Source organism: Artemia franciscana, chromosome 5 (assembly GCF_032884065.1).
Source record: "Artemia franciscana chromosome 5, ASM3288406v1, whole genome shotgun sequence".
NCBI lineage: Eukaryota > Metazoa > Arthropoda > Branchiopoda > Anostraca > Artemiidae > Artemia > Artemia franciscana.
This window is the reverse complement of record NC_088867.1, coordinates 41,589,212-41,595,213: the sequence shown is the minus strand read 5'-3', so window position 1 is coordinate 41,595,213 and position 6,002 is coordinate 41,589,212. Positions and strand designations below refer to the sequence as shown.

Here is a 6,002-nt window from a genome sequence, read left to right as displayed (position 1 = left end):
TATTCAATTATGTATGGGATTATGTCCAATATGAAACAAGTTCTATTTTACACCCGTCAGTTTATTGACTTTTACAAACTTTTTTATAATTTATAAAAAAAATTTAATTTTTAATTTTTTTATAATTTTATAATGTTTTATAATTTCCATAATTTATAAAACTTTTTTATAATTTATAACGTAAAATGCATTTGGAAAACCAGTTTATGACAAAATGCTACACGCGGCTTTTGTTTCTAGGCCAAAAAAGCTTCTTGGTGTCCGGTCCACACTTTCCTGGAGGTAGAGCTTACATCTCGGCTATTTATAGAGTATGGATAATTTTTGCACAGCCAAAATTAAGTTTATTCCGTATAGCAGACTGGTTCATCCCGGGTTGCCATTGAAGGAGCTGAAACGGAACTTGGATTTTATCCAATATGTCGTTGCACTCCACTTGGAAAACATCCTCGTCAATATTTCCCTAAAACTTAAGATGAACAAATTTGAATTTTCTTTTACCAGATTCAGAAGAATAGGTACCACTTATGGGAATTGAGAGGGACAGATGGATACGAAGGGACAGGATGATGTAGCAATACTGCATGCTTAAGGGTAGAGGTACTTTCAGAAATTCAAATAAACGTGTAATTTTTTTTTTTTTTTTTGAATGACCTTGTAACCGTTTGGCAAAATAGAAAGAAAAGATCCATCACTTGAATTCTGGAGTAAGTCACAATCGAAGTCACCGATAAGTATACACATCTTTTAAATATTTTTTTATCAACTTGGATACTTCTCTGAAAGCAATAGCAAGTTTTCTTTCGGAGGCTTCGTCTCTGTAATTTGATGGAAAATAGGTATTATCTAAAGTAATTTCATCAATATTTATGGCAAGATAGCAATCACGCATTTCAAGTAGTCCTAATTGGCAATTTGCCAAGACGGCTAGACCACCGCTTGGCCTTCTTTTTGCCTGAAGTCTTTTAGCTAGGGACAGATGTGCTATTACGCTAGGAGAAGGGCGTAAAAGCCGCGAGTTCATGCCTGTTGAAAAGTGCTCATGTAAACACCTTATGCAGGGCCCCCAAGGCGTCACAAAGAAACGATTTTAGGAAGTAAAAAACCACATTCACACTTTAATTAAGTAAGACGGCACTAGACCCTTAAGGCTCAAACCGGTGGTGTTGATCTCCATTTCGCGGCCCTTCAGCCAAGAAGTGCAATGGGAGGATGGGGGCCAACCATCCTGTGCCTTTACCCACCCTTCCCGCATATCTTCCCCAGATTTCTCCAGGTACCCACTTAGGGCTGGGTCGACTCTTGCTGAGCTCACAGAGTCACGCCACTGACCCCCGTTCCAAACCAAACAGCGAGCTACGCCTGGGATCGAACCTGTGCCCCATGAACAAAGAATTATCAAACCAATGCGGCAACCTCTTAGCCAGGATGGCTCAGCAGGATCGACCTGGCTACGCCTGGGATTGAACCCGTACCCCATGGACAAAGAATTCTCAAACCAGTGCAGCAACTACTTAGCAGGACAGATTTAAGATATATATATATTTTTTTTTTCACCCACACGATACATAAAGTAAATATGGTGGAGTAAGAATAAATATAAAAAAAGCACAAAAAGAAAAACAATAAACACAAATAGTCAACGAAAAAAACGGATAAGACGGTGGTGAGGGGATAGGCGCGCAGAAGCTGTACTAGAGAGTTTTCTGTGAAGAATCTCCAACTTCAAAGTTATATCAGGAACTGAGAATTTTTTAACAAGAGTCCGGTTTTTTGTCCAAGGAGGAAGATACAGAAGAAATTTGCAAAATTTGAAATAATTTATCCGAATTTTTTTTTAAATTACCATTATTAAGAAGGGGGAAAAGACCTGAAGCATAAAGGACAGAATGATCACAGAAAGTAGAATAAAGTTTAGCCAGCGCACGTCTATTATACTTCCCTCTATTTGCAACAATTTTTGTATAACTAATCTGAATCTTTTTACTTATATCACAAACAGTACGCTGACGTAAGCTCGAAAGATTATTAGTAATAGAGATACAAAGCCAACGAATACAATCAACAAGAGGGATAGTGAAGTTGTTACAGTGAAGGGGAATAGCAGTAGTACTGTTATAGGGAAGAAACTCACATTTATCTATATTAAGTGAAAGGCTATAGAAATATAGCATGAGAAACTATAGAGACCATATTGGAAAGACCCTTTTTGGAACGGCTAATCAGAAGCAAGTCGTCAGCATACGCAAGATAAGAAACATCCGCAAGACCAGAAAGATATGTACCTGAAATCTTAGCCAGCACACTAGAAATACAAATCTTAAAAAGCGTAGGAGACAGAACACCACCCTGCCTAACACCTCTTCGCATTCTTATAATAGTGTCTGGTGCAGATCCTAATTGAAGAAACTAATTTGAATACCAAAACCTAAGAAGCATTACAATAGAGAGATTGACCCCAGAATTATACAAAGAAAAAATGAGCTGACTATGGAACACACTATCAAACGCTTCCGAAAGATCCAAAGCACAAATATAAAGACCATTTCCCTTGGAAGAATTATCAGCCAAAAGAGAAGACAGAATCTTATGCGCATGCTGACAACCCACCCCACTCCGAAAACCAAATTGGTTCTCATCCTCAATAATATTTTTAGTCAAAAATGGTAGAAGGATATATTCAAAAACCTTACTAATATTACAAGATACAGTAATAGGTCGATAGCAAGAACAATCAATCGGTGACTTTCCCCTTTTTAAAATTGACGAAACAGTGCCACACAGAAAACTCTCAGGTACATATGAAGTACATAGACATATTTGAAAAAAAAGCTGAAAGTGAGATATAAGGGGGGTGCATTCAATCGGCATATGCATCTTAGAAATACCATCCTTATCAATTGAATTAGATTTTAAACTTTTAACAGCATTAATTACGGAAGAAAAAGATATGGGCACTATATGGCGTTGCGAAAACGTTGTACTAAAGAGGGGGGTAAGAAGGCGAGTATACACAGAATACACTGAATAATTAATCACTGAAAAAATCGAAGAATAATGTTTATACCAAGCTGAAGTTGGAAGGCAGTTACTTGTCATAGTTTCATCATTTATCTTGTCAGAATTGATCACTTTTCGCCAATCCTCCCTACTTACAGGGAAATCCATACCGCGGTAACGTGCCGACCTAAGATAACGTTTATAATTGGTTTTAGTTTTACGTTTGATATCAGCGACACACCCAGAACTTGGCCGACCACACTCATTCCATATCTGGAGCCATAATTTTGCTTTATTTTTTATCGACTTTAAACAAGGGTCCATTGACCAGATAGGTTTTTGTGTTCTTTTACGAATACGTTGTCGAGGTACGTCAGCTTCTTCTGCCCTTTTCATACACATCACAAGTTGGTTATAATAATAGCCAATATCGGCTTTACCATTCGTAGGTACCTGGCGCTGAAGAATGCGGAACACGTATGTTAGAAAGAAGGGTTGTCAAAGAAGGAATATATATATGTATATATATATATCTTGATAATGATATTGAATCATTATCAAGATATCAATATCAATTGATATCAATATCAATATCATTGAATCATTATCAATATCAATATATATATAATGATATATATATATCAATTGAATTGATAATGATAGGAACCCTCTAGATATGCATTAAAATGAGGATCGCTGAAAAAATAATTGCAGTAGGATCGTGTCTTTTCTGATGGATAAAGACTTAAGCATACTAGCTGATGATTTATAGAGGATCATCCCTGGTATTCTGCATGTAGAGGAACTTAGATGTATATAGAATAATTGATAAACTACAAAGGTCCTGCATCAATTTTTATATATCTGGGAGTCAAAACTTCTTGTTTCTAGCTAAGGGAGGAAGGTGAAATAAAATGGTGTTCCAGAGATGATCCGATGAAAAGGATCCATGGTGTTCTAGAAGATATTAATCATTGAATAATGGTGTATCTAATAAATAATTTTTGTCTAATTTATGAGTCTTTTTCTTTTTTTTTCTTTTTTTATGACTATTTAATATTGTCATAGAGAAGTGGAATTAATAAAAACGTCAAAAACTTTAACGCATGTTTAGCTAATGATTAATTTTCAAATAATCAAAAGGTAAAGGAAATGGCACTAGACTTGACAGTCTATACCGGCGGTGCTGATCACTATTTCTTGATCCTTCAGCCAGAAAGCTTAATAGGCACCAGCCTGTGCTTTTGCGCGCTTGTCCTGTTTTACCTTCCTGGTATTTCTCCTATTGCCCAATTTGGAGCTTGGTGAACACTGACTCAGCTTGCAGAAACACAACACTGACCCTGTTACAAACCATTATTAATGTTTTGGGAAGTTTTGATCAATCAGTATTTGTTTTTTCTATTACAAGAGGTCACGACATTGAGGTTAAGCTAAGCATATGTGAGACCTGGGGTTTATAGACAGATGAATGTGGATGAAACTTTAATATCAGACTACAAGCTTTTTAAGGAAAAACAAGAGCTAAGAGCTCATATGGTACTTGTGAAAAGGCCAGAAGAGCCAAGAGCTCATATGGTATGAGCTCTAACAAAATTCTAAGAATCAATAGATTGATTTAAAAGGAAACTCAGGGCGTAATGCCGGTCAGGGTTTAAAATAAGAGCTCTGAGCCACGATGTCCTTCTAAATATCAAAATTCATTAAGATCCGATGACCCACTCGTAAGTTATAAATCCCAGATGGTTGAATCAGGGAAAACGACTTTATCAAGTCAATTTGTGCAGCTTACTGACACGCCTACCAATTTTCATCGTCCTACCACGTCCAGAAGGACCAAACTCGCCACAGCACTAAACCCCACCCCCTAACACCCCCAAAGAGAGCGAATCCAGTACGGTTACATCAATCGCGTATCTACGACATTTGCTTATTCTACCCACCAAGCTTCATCCCGATCCCTCCACTTCAAGCGTTTTCCAAGATTTCCGATTTCCCCCTCCGATTGAATGTCAACAGATCTGGTAGAAATTTGAAATAAGAGCTCTGAGACATGGATTCCTCCTTTAATATCTAATTTCATTAAGATCCGGTCACCCGTTCGTAAGTTACAAACATCTGATTTTTCGAATTACCCCCCCCCCCCATAACTCCACCAAAGAGAGCGAATCCGGTCCAGTTATGTCAGTCACATATCTTAGACTTGTTTTTATTCTTCCCGCCCAGTTTCATCCTGATCTCTCCGCTTTAAGTGTTTTCTAAGATTTTTGCCCCCCCCCCCCCCCAATGACGCTGGATCCGATTGAGACTTGAAATAAGAGATCTGAGTTACGAGGTCCTTCTAAATATGAAGTTTCATGAAGATCCGATCACTCCTTCGTAAGTTAAAAATACCTCATTTTTCTAATTTTTTAGAATTAACCCTCCCCTCCCCCCTCAACTACCCCAAAGAGAACGGATCCGTTCCGCTTATGTCAATCACGTATCTAGGACTTGTGCTTATTTTTCCCACCAAGTTTTATCCCGATCCCTCCACTCTAAGTGTTTTCCAAAATTTTAGGCTCGCCCCTTAACTCCCCCCAATGTCACCAGATCAGGTCAGGATTTAAAATAAGAGCTCTGACACATGATATCTTTCCAAACATTAAATTTGATTAAGATCTGATCTACCGTTCGTACGAAAATACATCATTTTTTTCCGAATTTACCGGCCCCCCACTCCGCCCTCCCAGATGGTCAAATCGAGAAAACGACTATTTCTAATTTAATTTCGTCCGGTCCCTGATAAGCATCCCAAATTTCATCTTCCTAGCTTACCCGGAAGTGCCTAAAGTAGCAAAACCGAAACAGACCGACAGAATTTGCGATTGCTATATGTCACTTGGTTAATCCCAAGTGCCATAAAAAGAATGTAAACTTGTTTTGAGAAAAAGGTCAGAAATATCATTCAGACAACATATACAGTGTGGTTTAGTTTGAACTAAAAACGTCTTTTATCACTT

At 37.7% G+C, this 6,002-nt stretch overlaps 1 protein-coding gene across 1 annotated transcript in view; it reads left to right on the top strand.

Annotated features, from left to right (window-relative positions):
• The window catches only part of LOC136027424 (ralBP1-associated Eps domain-containing protein 2-like), a 205,828-nt gene that overhangs the window by 17,170 nt on the left and 182,656 nt on the right, over positions 1-6,002 (top strand). The gene's annotated exons all lie outside the window — the stretch shown is intronic.